The sequence below is a fragment of the Xiphophorus couchianus genome, chromosome 17 (genome assembly GCF_001444195.1).
Source record: "Xiphophorus couchianus chromosome 17, X_couchianus-1.0, whole genome shotgun sequence".
In the NCBI taxonomy this organism is placed as follows: domain Eukaryota; kingdom Metazoa; phylum Chordata; class Actinopteri; order Cyprinodontiformes; family Poeciliidae; genus Xiphophorus; species Xiphophorus couchianus.
In genome coordinates, this window is record NC_040244.1 from 13,658,725 (window position 1) to 13,678,020 (window position 19,296).

A 19,296-nucleotide genomic window follows, 5' to 3' on the forward strand; every position below is an offset into this window, starting at 1 on the left:
TATGTCTGGACTGAGAAGTAGAAATGAAGACGGAAATCTTTTCTTCAGAAGAAATCATCCAGGTCTGGCCGTTAAAAAAAATTGGACTATTGCGTAAAAGTGCAATATTTTTTGCCAGACATCTCAGGAAGGTCATAGCGTGACATATTCCGAACCTTTGTTTCTTGTCATTTTGATGACTCTCACTTACAGATAATAAAAGAAAAGCAAAATTTCCTGTCACAGAAGACCATGGCAGAATGAGGCAGAGAAAGATGGCTAGCCTCTCCTTAACGTTATAAACTGACATCTATGTTTCCCTAAATTTCCTTGTGGATGGCCAGGTTTGATGGAAATACAGAAGTGAGGAGTACCATGCATAGATCCGACGGTTTGTCCATATATTAGCCAAGAGATTATCCTCTCCCCAGACTATCGGCTGGAAGACTTCTATAAACTCAGGTGTATCTTTAAAATCCATTTTACTCGTGTTTGCTTTCTGAAGCAACATTTATCTTCTCAAATACACCAGTGTCTCAAAAAAAAAAGGAGAAACTTTAATCCAAAAGACCTGTTTGTGAGCTAGAAGTGACAGCCTTATGGAGAGGGGAAAAAGAGAAAAAGAAATCAAACAGTATTTTTCTCTATAAAAGGAAAATCTTGTTACCCTCAGAGCAACAGCAGGCAATTCCCTCTTTACCAGCTGACTGTGTTTGGAAATCAAATATTCTCTTTGCATGAAAGAGAAAACTTTAGATGTTTAGAAGTTTTGACAGTACTGGGCTACATTACAGCTTGCCAGACCTGCTTTTTTTTTTTTTTTTAATCGGGTAATTAATGAAGAAAAAAAAAAAAAAAATCTTGATCTTTGTATGGCTTTGATTTGAACGCCGTCTTTGGGCATTTATTTATTTTGTCCCCCTCCGTCTTTCCAATTCCCTTCACACACACACACACACACACACACACACACACACACACACACACACACGCACACACACACACACACATCAACACGGCAACTTCGCGGTCCGTGCTTATCCAGAATTGGCAGAGCGTGCCCACTACTTGTCAGGAGGTATTGCTGATGTCAAAAAGACTTTCATTCGCACAGCTTTTTGTTTGCTGCAGAGGAAACACAGCGAGGGGGCCCCTCTGGGGAAATAACATACCATCTACAAATCCCACATAATGTCAATAGTTCCACACCACTATGTTCATTCATGTGTCCGGCCTCCAGAGCCGGGCAGCGGGGGCACCTGTCAAAACATCTTGACAGGGTAATGGAAACAACCCGCATGTTAACTTGCTCTGAAATAATGCAATCCTAACCTGATGGAGTCAATAAGCACGCTGTCAGGAGACGCACCAGGCCCTTCGGCGGCCATGTTGGATGCCCACGGCCAGCCTAGAGACAGGCATTTAATCGGCTGCACCGTCTTAGGAGGACGCGGCGTGTGTTAGCTGCACCCAGCTACATCCTTTATGTAGTCTTCAAACAGATGGGATGACAGATGTTTCTGTCAATCACACGTTCACTCACAGTTTCTGTCATTACTTGTTGCAGCGATTTTTTTTCCCCCTCCCCACTGGTTGACACTGAATCAGACTAAACATGTTCTTTTTTTTAGGCCAGTTAGGATTGCCAGATTTATTCCCATTAGCTAAATGGCAGAATAATGTTCACATACATTTCTTTAGTAGTTGGAAAAATGGCTTTAAAGGGCAATATTGTGTATGTACAATCAAGTATCTATGTTATCTTCTGTTGGTTGCTATAAAAATGCTGTATATATTAAATAAAGTTTGAAAAAAGTTAGACTACGTAATTTAACGCCTTGAAATTGGAGTTAAATTACATTCATTTTAGGAGTTTAAGGTATTTTTGTCCAGTAGGATAAAACCATAGTAATCTCGGATATGTGTGCGTTTATTGTATCATTTATCGTGATAAATTTCTTGTCATGGTGGAATTTTTGATTTATTGTTGTTGCTATAAATTAAAACTGTCTAATATCACCAAAACCGTCCATAATGTTAGTTTTAACATTTTATCCACTATTTTTTTCAATAATAGCACCAATAAATATCAATAAATTTGCTATTACCTAAAAATTGTCACTTTTACAATTATCACAATAATATCACAAAATATCGTGTACGTAAACTTCTGACTTCAAAGATATTGACGAAAAATTCAATAAGCAATAACCTCCCATTATTCTGGAAACCAACAAATGAGATGGTTTCCATCAAACCTCTCCCATGGAGTGCATCTGGACATACATCACACCCCACTTCAGTGACGGCCTTAAATACGTATATCAAAGAAGCTTGTGGGCATCCCAGATTATTTCCTAATATTTCATGAAAGGGAATTCAAAATCAGTTGTGTGCATTGACGAAAACGTAAACATTATCTTTGGAGATGACAGCGGCTTTTACGGCGTCTAACTCCACCACTACCGGTTCGTCTTTGGTCTTTTATAATTATGTCTTTGGGCACCAACTCTGTTCCGATGGGAACTAGAACATTGGTTTTATTGTTTTGTAGTGACGAGGCGCAGAATTATTCTCTGCACATAATGCTTTTATGGTAATTAAATGTGTAGCCCTGTGCACCAATCAAACCTTTGTAGACGTTTGAGTGTAGGGGGGAATTGTGTTAGCTTTACAGCCTTTCATGTGAGATACACTGATGCAAATAAAACAGAAATATAACAATGACTAAAAATAAATAAACCTTATTCCTCACTTGTTCCTTCTGTTCACGTAAAAGCCATTTTAAGAGCTGTAGCACAACTCACTGTTTCAAGAAGTTAGAAAAGTAGCTAACTGAAATTTTCATGGGTTTTGGCTGGTCTTGGTTGGAAAGCTATTTATAGATTACAATAATGTAGCCCTTTGGTACATTATTGTTGCATTGGCTATGTTGAGTCGTTTTTGGAGTTGCTAAAGAAATTCGCAGCAGTTGCAGTTCGGGTTCTTTAAGCAGTCGCCTGCTGCCTTTGTTTGTGGGGAAGCTACTGCCATGTCCAGGTTTTCTTTTGAGCCGATCTAAAGGAGTCCACATTGATTTTAAGTTGGTTTTTTTGTGATGCAGAGTTCTCACCCTTCACTTCACCCTTCACAGACCACACAGACCACACTCACACTCACACCTAAGGAGAATTTAGAGAGACCATTTAACCTAACAGTCATGTTTTTGGACTGTGGGAGGAAGTCCAAAAACATGACTGTTAGGTTAACAGGCGAATGGCATTAATAAATATGTGTAGAGTATTTCTGGACCTTCTACCAGCTGTTTCTGCATTATTTTATCTGGTGATTTTCACCTTTTCTTCTCTCGGGTCTGATTTAAGGGACAGAACAGTTAATGGATCCTGTTGCAAACATCAAGTCGCTGAACGGGTCTCTCTTTGTTTTTTAGGGGGTTTTGCATAGATTCTTTTTTGCATCAGCAATCAGAGTCAACCCTGTAACTTCACAGACTGACAGTTAAGTAATCAGTTTAAAGTCCCTGCTGTCTTCCTTTCAGTGGATTTAATGACGTCGCAGAGAAATTTCTATTCCGTTAATATTGATTTGAGCCCACCAAGCTGCAACTAAGACTAAAGACACAACCCTACAAATCCATAGTTGTGTAAATGTGCTGTTTTGATCTGAAACAACTGTTTTGACTTGGAGATAAAATTATGCAATCGGTACATTTGGAGTTATGGGTCCTTTGGAAAAAAAAAAGTGGATTTTATGTGATGGACCTTGACATGAATTTCAAAATGTTGTGGACGGGATTTGAATTCAGCCCTTTGCTGAACCACGCTCCACTGCTTTACAGCGGCTGCGATCAATCAAGTGTGGCGACTTAGTTGGGTTTAGCACTGGACTTTGACTAAGCCATTCTAACATAAGAACATTTTTATTTAAACCCCTCCGTAGTAGTCTATCTGTAAGCCTCTAACAGGCTTTATAGAAGAGTGACCTCTATTTAGCTGCATCCGACCTCTGATGGCAAACTAAGCAAGGATGGTGGCATCGACTAAACTCTCTGCGTCATTGGTTGCCTAGCAACAACCCGTTGAATAACTTGCGCAGCAGCAGCTTTAGGTTTGGCCACTGTGCCTCATATAAAAATGAAAAACAACAACATGAAGTGAAAACTGTGGATAAAACAGGAAAGGTCACGCCACCAGTTTGGCAGTATCTCAGATATTCAAACAAAAAAACTAATCAATAATTGACCATGTTGACATTTATCGATGTCGACTGACATGAAACGCTTATATTCTGATAAGTTTTTCCAGCCATATCGTAAAGTCCTAGAGGAAAAAGATATAAAACTTCAGATATCTCACATTGACAAGATATCGTCAAAGACCCGGTTTCCATTGACCATATTAATGGGCAATTTGTCATTTCAAAAATAAATTTGCTTAATGGAAATGTGGGAATTTTGAAAACAAAAGTAATGTTTTTTCTTAAAAAGTTGTCGCTATGATGTGGTGGGATTTTTTTGGCCGAATTGAAATTGGCTTCACAGTGCTACGACTGCACAGTGGTGGAGTAGGCAGCACTGTTGCCTTGCAGCAAGAAGGTCCTGGGTTCGATTCCTGGCCCGGGGCCTTTCTGCATGCAGTTTGCATCTTCTCCCTGTGTTTGGTTGGTTCTCTCCGGGTACTCCGGCTTCCTCCCACAGTCCAAAAACATGACTGTTAGGTTAAATGGTCTCTCTAAATTCTCCTTAGGTGTGAGTGTGTGTGTGGTCTGTCTCTGTGTTGTCCTGCGATGGACTGGCGACCTATCCAGGGTGAACCTGATCAACAACAGGAAGTTGGCTGCTGACAAAAACCACGAAGTTGACAACAGGAAGCAGTTGGAGGACGATGGCACTGCGTATTTTTTAGTGACTTATCGCACGAACACCCCTATTCACGAGGGATTTTAATTGCGTTTCTTATTTAATGGAAACACCGCAGTTGTAAAATTGTTGGCCGTCAGTGGAATATTGACTGTGGAAACATCTGATGGCTTCTCTAACGTGAGAGAAGCCATCCTCTGCTCCAACACTGAAATCCGATGCGTGACTTGTTCACCCTTTTTCTCCTTTTTTACACACTTGTAGTGTTCGTTGATGCCTCACCGTGACCCTCCATGAAATATGAGCCGCATCCAGAAATTTGAAGTCCGCCAATACATGTAGTTGCCATGGAAATCACAACACTCAAAGGTTGCAGAGAAGCCTTTGTTTTATCAAATGGCTACAAGGAATAACATAATGCACAAAGGCGCCTAGCTGGAGGGGGCGTTCATTCGGGTTTTGATTTATCCCTCCTGCGCACTCTTGATTTGTGTCTATTTTTCTTAAATTGCTCCAAAAACACGTGGTTGTTGTGCATCTTTTTCCCCAGGGGAATGTCCTTTTCAAGGACACAGCGAGGGATTTCATTACCTACAAATGTTGCAATATTGGAGAAATACATGAAAAAGACAGTTGCCCCAGGCTCCCTGCATGAGTCTGTGCTTAAAAGCTTCAAACCCCCCAAAAAGAGTGAAAAAACCTGCTTCTTTTTTTTTTTTTTACATGCCTGTCAACAAGTCCTTTGTCGTTCTTTGGCAAATGAAAAAAAAAAAGCCCTGGCTTTTGTTTGGCAGCAAAGCGTTTGTCTTTTCGTTATCTGTTCTGTGGCAGAGAAAGACCATAAAAGCTTTATTCAAGTGAGAAAATAGCAGCTTATTATGAAGTCTTTGTAATTTTCAATGGATTTTTTAAATGTCTCCTCTTCTTCACACCTCTCCCCTCCCCTCTTCATTAGACTTGCACATTTTTTCCCCCCCAAGGCATAATTACTACTAGTCTGGAGAATGAAAATAAAGCCACAATTTGGAAGTTTTAGGGTGAAAACGGCTGAGATAAGTTTGGAAAATTGTGGCCTAAGAGTTTCCTGAAATTGTGACATTTTAACAGAGTGCATATGTTGCTCAAACCTGATGGAAAGTTGCCCGACAATATTAGTTTCCGACAGTGAGAGGAGATTAGATTTTTGCAAGATTTTTGGGGAACAGAAAAGGAAACTTGGTTTTAAATTTTTCTTTTTTTAAAAAATTCAAACAAATAGTTTCTGAAATAATTTGTAGATTTAGAAAGCATCTTGCTATGCTAACAATAACCATGCATTAGTCACTGCATTAGCTATAAGTCTAATGGAAGTTAATTTGACCCAAGCTCCAGTCATTGGTGTGAAAGTCCAAGTCACGTCCTTTGTGAGCCGAGTCTAAAGTCAAACATACTCGTGACTGCAGTGTGACTTGATTCCAAGTCACATGACTCGAGTTCACGCCTTTGATAAAAACTGTGAAATAGCTGTTAGCTGAGCGCCATTAAGAAGCTTCAAAGGAGGCTGCAACTTTAGCGGCACCATGTGTTTTTTTTTATTTTCTATAAAATGAAAACACACAGAGTGTTTAAAGATATAAAGCAGTTTTTGCTGAAGCAAAACTAAAGCTTTAACTAATGCGCAGGGACACTAACATAATCCCCATCGGAAGCACTTTTATATTTCCTGAGGTTCAATAGACATCTGATTGCCTGGGTAGAGAGACAAAACGCTTCATTCAGAAGGCCGGAAGACACTCCTCCTCCGGCCTCAAACTACGGCTGTGTCTCACACCCAGATGTTCTTTATCAAGTCCCAGAAGTTCTCAGTTTTATCGTTTTTTATCGCTGTAATTTTGTTCCTAACATGGACATGTTCAGCTCCTGCCAAAAACCTTTATGCAACATTCATCAGTTTGGGCTGTTGCACAGAGTAGCTTTACGTAAAAAAAAGCCTTGTTAATTAAATAAAAAAATTATTCATAGTGATAAATATTTAGCTTACACTGCGATGGACTGCCGACCTGTCCAGGGTGCTCCCCGCCTCTTCTTGGACTGCTAACTAAATATTTAGCTTATGGCTAATTACTTTGTTAAATTTAGACTTTTACTCTTTATGAAGAGTAAACCACCCAATCAGACACATAATCAGTTACATATTTTACTTTTTTGCCATGCTAACTCAATTCTCAATATATTGCTTGCATATAGACCAACACTCTGTGCCTTTGTACGCTTAAACTTCTACAAGCTACTTACAAGGGGGGATGGGAGGCTGACTACAAATGCGCCCTTTTCTAATCTTCTTTTGTACACCATTTGAAGATTGTGTTGGTTTATCTGACGAAAATCCCACTAAAATACACGCATGTTTGTGTTTGTAGAAGAACGAAATGTGAACAGCCGTTGCCAGGTACCTCAGGCCCATCAATCTCTGCTGCCTCAACAGCTAAATTGAATCCTTAAATGTGAAGGGAGCTAAATTAGACATAAAAATGCAGAAACTTGCTTCCTGTCCCCCCGTGAATGTGACAGATTTATTTCTGTTCCGATAAATCAAGATGATGCAGACAGCAGTCGGGCCTTTTGCTCCGTGATGTACAATAGAGTTCAGCTCAAATTAAACACAAGACAACTGCCTTGGCCGTAGCGCCGCTGAAATGCTAATGTTTGGGCCCTGTACATAAAAATGATTGATATGGATTATAACAGGGATCAATACCCACGTTCTGGGTTATATGTGGTCAATGGAAACGCATTTACTTCCAGGCTATCTGAGTGCCTGTGACTATTTGACGTTGTATTTGGGTTATTCAATAAAGTGCTATGTTGCTGAGATAAGGGAAACACGCAAAACTGCTCTTTCATTCTGTTGAACAAAGTGAGGCGGACAATCCTGAAAATGTGCAGAGATGAGACGGCTGGAGGCGAGAATAATGGCAGAAAACTGGGGATCCTCTCATGCGGTTGACTTTCAGCGACAGCCAACGTCGCGCTGAGGCACTGCTACGCGCACGGCGCTCGGGTTTTTAATTAACCAAAGCTGCACCGAAACGCACCGGGCATTCTAACCCCGGGACGAAAACACTCCAACCCCCACATCGGCGAGGCAAGACTGATGCAATTCGTGCAATTTTATGATCGGCTGAAGGCAATTACCGGACCTGTCAGTGTTTGGGACGTCCTTTGTCTGTGATGTATGCACTGTGCAGACTCAGCCCTGCTCCGTTTCTCTCTCTCTGCAACTCACGCGCGCACACCCACTCGCTAAATTAAGGTAAATATTGGCTGTGTAGAGAAATGCCAACCGCTCATGCGAGCTATTTCGGTCTGAATCAATATATACAATCCTAATTTATTTATTGTTTTATGGCTAACAACAAAAGGAACCTGTGTTTTATACTCTAAATCTGGGTCCTTTATCTTAAACTGTAAATACCATTTACCATGCTGGCAGAGGGGATACTTTTTTTATTCATTAAAAGAAAAAAGCAATTTAAATATTTATAGTGTAACTATGTAAAATGAACTTGATTCCCAGTGTTCTGTCTGAGCACTGTGCCTTACAGTCATGGCCGGGGACTTCTTTGTGTCGACAGATAACTCATCATAGCAAAAAGAAGTCCCGCTTGGGGTACCCCAAGGTTCAATACTGGTTCACCTCCTATTTAATAACTACATGCTCCCACTAGCTCAGATTTTAAGAAGAAATAAGAGTAGTTACTCACTGGAGTCCTGTAAACATGGAAGCAGCCTGAACAGTTGCAACAATATAGAACAGATCCATGTTTTTATGTCGTTTGCACCAAATTCTGAGTCCTCCACCTGAATGTCACAGGTGAAATCAAGGTTCATCAGACCAGAAAACATTTATCTTTTCCTAAACTTCCTGAAAACTGCAAAACGGCAACATCCAGTTGTGTTTCCGTTGCAGTTTTGCGAGACGAACCGATTTCGATAAAGCGAACAAAAACCCACCTCATCGTAACGCAAAAAACGTATCAGAAAATGAACGTTTTGTCGAAATTGTGGCGTTCCCATTTAGCAAATTTATTTTCAAAATGTCAAATTGCGCAATTATATGGTCAATGGAAACGCATTTACTGACATCAATACTGTTATTTTCTCTCTCGTCCATCACCAGTCCTGCCACGCCTGTGTTTCAACATGGACTTATTAGAACGCGCCCGGCCATTTGTCAGTGTTTAACTTCCACTTTTACAGCAGCGCTTTGTGTCCCCCGCCTATTCCGCGAAGCGATCTGTTCACACACGGCGACAGGCCTCAATCAAACCTCCGGCCGTCAGTCAGAGTCAGACAGTTCACTAAGAGGCCGCCGAGTATCGACTCCTCTGAGCTTTAGCGTCCCCGTACCTGCTAAGCTATCCTTGGATGTTGCTATGGAAACTGTTTAACAGGCCAGGAGCGCTGAAGGCTGACATTTTTTTTCTTCCCTTTTCCACACACATCCAAAAACACGCACACACACGCATAGGGCACATCACTCAATCCCTGGAGGGAAGTGCCGGGGATCAAATGTGGGAGCAGACCTTCCGAGCTGAATCCAAAATTTGCAGGCAGAGAGAGGATAGAGGAGAAGGAAGAGGAAGACGGAGGAGGAGAAAGAGTGGGAGGGCGTGGGTGTGTTTTCTGTTTTTCCTCCATCTCTTTTTAGCACAATCTGAGGTGTGAAGACGCTGAGAAACGGAGACGGCCGGGGCATCTGCCGTCACCCTCCCTCTTTTTGAAAGCCACACTTCCCACTGCTTCCTTTTTCCCTCGGAGAAAGTGGAAACAAGACGGTGTGACAAGAAGAAAATCAAAAGGAGAGAAGTGAAAATAGCCTGTTACTGTCTATTTGGGAAACTGTGAAGAAAAGGCCAGATAGAGGCTTTGTTACGCCTCACAGCTTACATTGCTGTCAGTGTCTCCTATTTTGTGCTCTCTTAGTCTCTGCGAGTTACGCCAACGTTTGATCTGTAATATGTTATTGTTCACTATGTGTATTTGAGCTGAAAGACCAATATGTAACCATTACAGGTGCTGAACCATTGTTGTCATGAGTCCCATTCAGAAACGCACCAATTTCTGTTAATTAAGGTCTGATCTTTATAGATATTTTGCTCCTGCATTCAGATCAGGGAAGATCTACTATCATTCTCAACATGAGTTAATCTGGGTGGTTATACAGACGCTTAAAAGTATTCAGAAACCCATTAACTTTTTGACATTTGATCACATCCACAGTCTTCATCAGCTGCTTTTCCATTGGTCAGATAATCGCGCAATTTGACATTTTGAGAATAAATAAGCTTAATGGAAACAATTATTTTTAAAAAATTGCTTTTCGATAAAAAGTTTTAGTGACAGGATGAGAAGGGAGTTTTTCACCTTTATACAAAATTGGTTTATTTCGCCTACAACAGACTGGCGACCTGTCCAGGGTGAACCCCGCCTCTCGCTCGAAAAGTCTCACTGGAGATAGGCACCAGCAACCCTCCCGACCCCACTAGGGACAAAGGTGTACAGAAAATGGATGGATGGATGGAGTTTATTTCGCACAATTGCAATGGAAACACTTTTTTTTTTTGCATCACAAGGGTCACATGATCAACAACCGGATGTTGCTACTAGCGGAAACCACAAAGAAGACAACAGGAAGTAGTTGGAGGATGATGACATGGCATGTTTAATGACTTGTCGCATAAACAAACTTATTCACGTGTACACTTGTAATGAAAATGCAGGTAATGAGTTTTATTGAGGTTTCATGTCACAGACCAATCCAAAAGACAACAGCAGTGTGAAGTGGAAGGAAAATGAGTCGGTATTTTGTTGAACCACCTTCTGCAGCTATCACAGTAGTGTTTTTGAAGTGTATCTGTTCATATCTGTACCGTCCCACTTTGTAGTATTAGGTAAAGAAGCTCATTTGAGTGTTATTTCTGAAACCTAAAGTCATACTTGATTTAAACTCAGCAGCGCTCTTTGTCCTTTTGAGAAGTTTTTGTTTCGGTCGTTGAGCGGAGCTGAAACACGAGGCGGGGGAAGTTTTTCCTTTGTTGGCTTGTTGTCTGCAAAGTGAAATGAAGAAACACAGTTTTTACGTATTTACTTCCAAAAGATGTTTCATTCATCTCAATTCCTTATCTGTAGGTAACCAATGGAAAACAACCCACTGGTTGTGGGAATAATCCTGTTTCACTTTGGGTGTTTGGTTAACATGAACCTGGTTTAGCATCCAAACAGTTTCTGTTCAAATACAGAGTTATCTAAACCCGAACAGTAATGTTGGAAAAAGAATGGTTGACCAAACCAGGGAAAACTAAACAAAATGGGCTGGGCTCATCAATAGCAGGGGATAACATCTGGGTAAAACACATATTGATGCCAGCAGTCATTCTAGTCTATAAGTCATACATACTTAATACCAACTAATGCCAACATTGTACCCTATAGTACAAAAAACAGAAATACTGCTGAAATGTAATTAGTTAATGTATTGCGCTGTAAATCTATGTTTTCAGGTAACCTTTGGAATCAAAATCAGAATTTGATCAGCTAAATATAAATTATATATGGGATCAAGAATTTTCTATTGGGTTCAGGTATGGAGACTAGCTAAGTCAAACCTTGACAGGTTTCTCCTTTCACTTGCCCTGGTTGTTTGTTTCAGGTCACTGTCACGCTGGAAAACCAAGCCATGACTCCTCTTCAATGATCTTACTGAGGGAAGGACATTGGTGCCCAAAATGTTGTAATCCCATCCTGTTGTTCTGTCCCCTTTACAGAAAAACTGCACTTCTGACCACATAACCTCTTCTCATGCCTCCTTTGGATCATCCAGATGGTCATTAGCAACCTTCAAATGGGCATGAATACATATTAGGGTAAGCAGGGGGACATTGAGAGCGCTGCAGGATTTTAATCCATGACTGCGTAGTGCGTTACTAATGGTAACTCTTGGGAATGAGGCTCCAGCTCTCTTCAGGTCACCGACCAGGTATGTCTGGTGCTAAGATTCAAGTATTTGTCAGAGACAGTCTCAGGTGGGTTGCAGTTGCCACTAAATACATCTTGTGTTACCATGTACCGTGTATTACATGTGCTATTATATATGTACTGTATATGCTGTTTGTTGTTGCGGTTTCTCGGTTTTGTTTTCTCTCTTTCTGCAGGTTTAGAGGCAGACTTCAAGAGTGTTGACTTGTGTTCTTTCTAAACTTCTTTCTCTGCTCTACTCACATCTCCGTTCCTTTCAAATCTTTTCCACACCTTTCTCCCTTTCTTTTCTCATTTCTTTGCCCATTACATTTTAAATAAACTCAAAACCATTTCTAATAAAGTCATATAGATGAATCACTTATGAAAGTAAAGCTGTTGGGCCTCACTTTGACACTCAGACAACTCTGAGCGCCACACTGCTGGACAGGACGCATTAAAAAAAGTGTAGTTCAAGGCTGAGCCCTTTCCTTTCTTATGGTCACTGATACGCCACAAGGTGAGATCTGACATAGAGCCCAGGCCAGAGGAAACTAATTGTCATGTTTCGTCCATTTTCATATTGAGCAGAGGATAGGAAGGTTTCTTAAAGATGAACTAACATGTTTGTATGAGTCAGAGTTCTTGCTAGTTGGCTGATAGATCATCAAATACTAATTTCATGAATCCTGTAATGGGATTTTCTCAATTTTTGTTGGTTGTCTCAGTTGAGGTGCAGTTGAAAATTACAAAGATGGAAAAACATTTTAAAAAATCAATGGTGTATCAAATACTTGTTTTCCACAGTATACTTCTTCTGTCAGTGCAGTAGTCTTGGCCTAAGCCAATCGTCTTAGTTTCGTTACATCGAAAAGATGACTATGCTTCCTTGAACAGGTTAGACTATACAAAACATATTCATTCCATTTTTTGCACAGTCTGCTCAGTTCTGTCTAGTTTGATCTGTTTTCAGAATGAGATGTTTTAGGGCGTCTTGTCACTTTAAATCTAAAATAAGCTGCTACTGGCCACACTCACCCTCACTCCATCTCAACATTTACACAAACTTATGACAATGGATTCAAACAGATAAGCAATTATACAACGGTACATCTTTGAAAAGCATTAGTAAAGCCTCCTGCACAACCAACAAGGATGTAGCAAGAGGTTTCTGAATGGTAAGTCAACAACAAAACACTTTTTTTCCCCCCCAGCAGCCATTGTACAGCGGTAAAACCAGCTGACCAAATGCACTGAAGCTCACTTTGGGTTGCTAGGTGACGGGCTAGGATTCGCTGGGGTTGCTAGGTGAGGGACAGTGCCTGCTTACTTATTACGTTACAGTCATTTTCTAGACACTTATTGCCAAACTGGCCAGATGTTTTTAAGTGTTGTTAGAAGCTGTATATAAATGTGCAAAATGTCAATCTTGTATTGTACCTCCGCTTCAAAAGGGCGACAAAAAAGTGAGAAAAAAAAAAAGATTTTTCAACAGGCTCAGTTGCTTTTGCCACTTCAACTCTTACAATTCACTCTGAGACCCAAACATAATCCATTCAACAGGCTCCATCAATGTGTAGGCATCTCTCATGCTTTCCCACCGGGGTAATGTATCAGTCCTGTCCAAAACATATGGGGGTTGGGGTATAAAGTGACATGGTAACGGAGTAGGTGGTGAGTGCAGAGGTGCAGGAGACTTTACCTGAAAGTATAAACCTCTGCCATTGTATGCTCTGCAGCATGGAGTACATTGTAGGTTTGGATACTCGTCGAGTTTCACAAGAAAGAAAACAGAGGTAATGTAACATCATATTGGTAATTACAGCAGCCCCTCCTGACTGCGAGGATCGCTGCACTGAATGGTCTGCAACTGCAGCTAAAAAACACGAACGCATCACTTAATAGCTGCAATTGTATTGTAAATTATACTAATTGGGAGATGCTTCATAGGCGCATTTATTAGTTTGGATAATTATAATAAATTGCAAAAGGGTTCTTGGATGTCATGATTGGACTACTATGTGGGTGATTTTTAAGATTTGAGAAGGTAGGGATCGAGGTTACGCACGTTTTCTGAAGCTTGTAATTTTTGCAAGCAGGGTTTGGAGATGGCGGTGCACAGATGTTGGCGTCTTGTTTCCCCCATGGGGACCGTTCCTTTATGAAACAGCAGACTAACCCTGACGTCCGGGACGATGACGAACAAGAGCTCACTGTTCACAGAAAATCTGTTTTCAGAGTAAACTTGATACTGTCTAGACTGAAGTTTTACTTAAGGAAAACAAGTAGAGGCATATTTACTTTTCCAGAACTGTACAATCATATTTGAAAAGAAAATACAGCAGGATTAATTTAAAAAATGTGAATTTCCAATACAGGATGTCACAAACATAAGATGTTTTTTTAAAAATTCCCTATTATAAATTTACATTTGAAATGTAAAATTATCTACTGAATGATCTTGACAACAACCATAAAAAATACCAAACATATCTGGGATAAATACAGGCCATGTTCTTGGAAAGAAGTCTCTTTTTACCAGCTACATTGATGACATTTCAGCCAACAGACCAAACTTGTCACATCTAGTATGTTTGTTCAGTACCTTGCCTGGAGACGACAAAATAGGGCAAGGTCAGTGAAAGAACACATTTAATAGATTATGTGTGTGTGTGTGTGTGTGTGTGTGCGTGTGTGTGTGACAGACTGGCGACTTGTCCAGGGTGACCCCGTCTCCCGAAACATTCACTGGAGATAGGCACCATCACCCCTCCCAACCCCACTAGGGATAAGGGTGTACAGAAAATGGATGGATGGATGTGTGTGTTTGCCCACTGGAGTGTCGTACTATCTGGAATGACTAATTCAGCAACTCAAAGCATCTGAATGAACTCGGTACTATCTTGAAGTGGTCAATGTTTATTATTGATGATTTGTGACGGTACGTCCATACATGCTAGATATCAAACTTTGCATTAACCACTTGTATGATTAATGATTCAGTCAGATAAACTAATAAGCTGATAAAAATACAGCAGTTCATAGTTTTACTGTAGTAAAGAGTTTATTATGTATCACTTTCATCAGCTGGAATGATTACCGAGACAAAAGATGTGGCAGAAGACATCTGACCACTCACCTCCCATCCCTTCAATCTTAGTTGGGTTTTCTGAGTCTCCCAATGGACTTGCCCAACACAACTGGGTTTTTTTTTGCCATCTGACAATACATCATTATAAAGACACAGGTGTTTTCACCAAGCAATTCCTTAGTCTGGCCAAGAAGAGCCACCAAACATACCTCTGCACTCCCTCAATGTCACCATTACAAACCGTCCCGTTGGCCCGATTGAAAGGTTCTAGTCAGCGGGCTACAAGTGGCAGTGAGATACCAGTAATATTTATTTAGCCACAGTGTATTTGAAGTCCAATAACTCTCTGATGCTACAGTTTAGTTGCTTTCTGCTCTGAAATTAAAATTCAACAAAGATCTTCACCCACAGCTTAAACTATGAAACCATAGCGATGCCTGGCATCCCTGTCTTGGTAATCTGAATTCACGGTTATGCTTTAAGTTATGTTCTTTGCAAGACAGCCAATATGGTGGCACGAACAAATACACACAGGATGATTCTGCCTTTCATATCTCTCCTTATAGTCATATTCTTGAACCGTACTGCTACACAAGGGAGACTCAAGGATCCAAAGTCATAATTCCAGGTTTCAATTTAGTAGTAAAAGAAAAATGCCCTGGGTACAAGATCTGGTTTTATATGTAGCATTTATCTTATTATTCGCTCTTATAATGGGGTATGTATTAATGAATAAGTGACACAGAGCATGCATGCATCCTCTTTGCATGAAGTGCAGAGAAATACATAATTGTCGTCAGCTTTTGTATTGCTAAAAATAGACAGTCTGACTTGAACCAAAATAATCAGCAAACTCAGCTGGCCTCCTGATTGCAACTGGAACACGGCTTGCTTGAACCTGACCTCATTTCCAGATCCATTAGGTTAATGGCACTCCGAATGTCCACACAAACTACAACCCACTAACCCAGCCGCTAGCTCAAAACTTAAAGATTTGCATCATGTGGTCAGTCTTTGTCCCCACATGGAAAACAGACCCACCACACAATGTGACAGTTTTGTGTTTCCCCCAAGTAGTGCACACACTCTCAATGCCATTGGTAAAGGCACCAATGCCAACTCTGACATAGGCAGATGTGATGTGTTGTGATAGAGGCTGAAGGGATATAAGGTGATCAGTAAGGGACAAACCACAGTACGACAGCAGGGAGATCAATTGTCTGGTAGGATTAATGTCAACTGAGAAGTTAGTCCACATATAACACATCTGATCAGTTTTAAACAGGCAAAGAAACCCCAAGTGGAAGATATATGCTAGTCTGAAAAGTAAGCTAAAAAACTGCAGGGAGGAATAATAAATTGCTCAAATTCTTATTGTAGATAACAAAGTGTGGTAATACGCTGAGCGTGAGTTAAAAGGGGGAAAAAAGGTCTTTGCTGAGCAAAATTAGATGTGACCTGAGGGGTGAATGACAAATCATGGATAATGTTTATGCTAAACTGAAGGTGAGAGGTTTCAATGACCCCGCTGCATCACCATGGTAACATCCACCGAGCACATAAAATGCTGTGTCGAAGGGTCTTGTGAGAGAATCAAGCAACCAGGTCTTACTAGGTGAGCCTAGAGGAAGTGGCACATCGACCAGCAAGCCTGCGGCGCAAGTTTAAATGATTTTACTGGTAAAAACTTCTCTGAAACACACTTCCTGTCACAGTGGTTAGCACTGTTGGTGGTTTGCAGCAGGAAGATCCCAAGTTGGAAACCCAGACCGGGCTCTTTCTGCGTGGAGCTTGCATGTTTTTCCTGTGAATGCATGTTTCTCTCCTCCCACAGTCCTAACATATGCTTCATATGTAAACTGTCTGTTGAGAAGACAGATGTTTGTCTTGTGTCTCTGAAGACCTGTCCAGGATGCACTATGCATCTCGTCCAATGATCGCTCGAGATGGCTTAGAGGACAAACAACGAAGGATGAACTAACTTCCAGCCTCCATTTTGTATCTTGTTGTACGTAACACAAGCGGAACAAATCTAGATCCTAACTATAAAGCGTCAGAAAGTGGCTGTGGAGATGTTGGAAAAAGCTGAGTCATGTTTCCTTCCTGATCTTGTGTGGAGGAGGTTTGAGTGAAAATGTCAATTAGTGTGTAATTTTCTGTTGACATTTCAGTGAAAACATTTGTAGAAATGTTTAACATTTCAAAAACGACACAAAGTCCATTTTTTACAGATTTCCCCCCAAAATCTTTACTAATCACAGTTTCATGGGAGCTCATTAAGCTTGCATCGTGCATCCATTCTATCCTTTTTACATGTTCAATGTTAAGGTTGCATTTGTGATGCGTTTATTTGTTGAGGGTGTGCTACATGAAGTAGCTAAAAAACAACAGCTGAAGACATTTCACGGACAAACGTATCCCGAAGCGGTCTTAGGAAAGGAACACTTCTCATATAAGAACAAATGGGAGGCCAAGGCAGAAATATAGTATTCCTTAAAAAAGAAAAAGAGCTGGTCACTTTATAGAAATTGTAGTTATATAATTGTAGTGTTATATTGTTACTTTAAGCAAAAATGTTTGCATATATTCTCATATATATCTTGGAAGATCACCAGAGTGATGTTAATACCAGTGATTTGTCACTTACCAATGGCTTTACTTCCTTGTGTTGCAAATGAAAAAAATATTTTTTTGTTATGGTACGAGTTGAGATCTCTGTATCTTACAGTTGAATGTACAATCTTTTGAATCGGAACAGGTGAACTCCACCATGTAAGGAGTGCAACAGCAGCAGTGTATTTAAAATATGGTGCCCTACTTATTTGCATTTCAACATCGAGGACAATAACTATGACTACCATTCTCTCTATTCAGACATATTCTCCAATATGTTTGGTCTGTTGGTCAATAAAAGTTATCCATAAGAGGAAAATAAAAACACTTCCGTTTTCTTTTAAATGGTATAAATCATCTTCAGACTGCAACCAGTTGAAAATACAGGATTTAGCAGTCCTGACTGCAGCTACCTTAACGACTGATTCATTTCCCATGGAGAGGTAAGCTCACAGTAGCCCGCAGCACTGCAACCTAATACTTGTTGACAGATTGGAGCATTTGCAGTTCATATTCATTCAGCCTAAAGATGCAAGTCACAGCTGTTTGAACCCCGGATTAAAATTCTGCGCTGCTCCAAGTGCTTACTGACATGATTATTCCACATAAAGAGGAAATGGCCTCGTAAACTAACTTTATTTAAGGTGCTTAAAACCACTGGCCTGTGGGACCGTCTGATGAGGAGTATAGTTGACTTAGGAAGCAGTCAGGTGCACCTTGAACTGTCCCAGTCATTTGTAAATCCGCCCACAGGCTGTGAGAAGAGGTCGATAAATTTACCGCATTTGCTTACCGTGCATCTGACACTAGCCCACACAATCTGATCACCAGATAAGCCAGCCTGGAATGGATTATTATTACTAATGTTTGGGTTTTTTTTAGCCAGGTTGAAAATTTCCACCTCATAAAGTTACAGTTCAGACATGTACATCATAGCATTAGTTAATCTTACCCTACACTTCATTTATCTGGATGCTTAAAGCTAAAAAGTGAAACTGACAGCATGACCTACTTTTTGATGAATTCATCTAAAAAGTGACTTGACCCGTAAGGTGAGATTCAAAGCACTGAAAACTAACCACAAAAAAATTACATTAACAAATGAGACAAGGTTGTCATGGCAACAGTAATGTACCTGATCTGGCTAAACCATGCCGTGATGGGGATTAAATGGTCAACATTGCATTTGGTTAACACAAATGTATATCAATCATCACAGAATTCCTCACACTTTGTTATTTTTCCGCCCATATATTTAAAAACTTATTGGTCCAGCACATCATTGGATGTTGCAGAAGATGTACCAATTACTACATCGGTACATACAATGTAACAATTGCATGTACTGGTACATGCGACAATGTAGATTTCCAACGATGTTCAGGAGGGGTGCCCCACCTTTATTTGCCCTCCTCCCCCACCCAAATTAGTCTTTTTTTTTATCTAGTACTCATGCTCCCCTTTCTAATGGCGCCCTGGGCAACCACCCATTTGACTCCTATCAAAACCCATCACTGTGTTCATATACCAGTGTTTACACCTTTTTGTGCTTCCCAGGGTTAACTGGACATGAAAAGCAGCAGTGGGTTCCAGTGGCAGCTGTTTGATTAGCAGCTTGATAAAGAGGAAAATCAAAAAGATGACAAACTGGAAACTGAAACTAATCCTCTGATTTAAAGCCGTGCAGTGAAACATTATTGCGCCGGGAGCTTTGCAGCTCTAAATACATTGCTGTCGCTTTCTTAACACTTCTTCAGCA

At 40.5% G+C, this 19,296-nt stretch overlaps 1 protein-coding gene across 1 annotated transcript in view; it reads right to left on the reverse strand.

Moving 5' to 3' along the window:
• phlda1 (pleckstrin homology-like domain, family A, member 1) overlaps positions 1-19,296 on the reverse strand; it is a 90,964-nt gene that overhangs the window by 12,329 nt on the left and 59,339 nt on the right. Inside the window, exon 4 of the transcript XR_003598814.1 lies at positions 10,817-10,926. The gene's annotated coding sequence lies outside the window, so the exon portion shown is untranslated. The remainder of the gene's footprint in view (positions 1-10,816; positions 10,927-19,296) is intronic.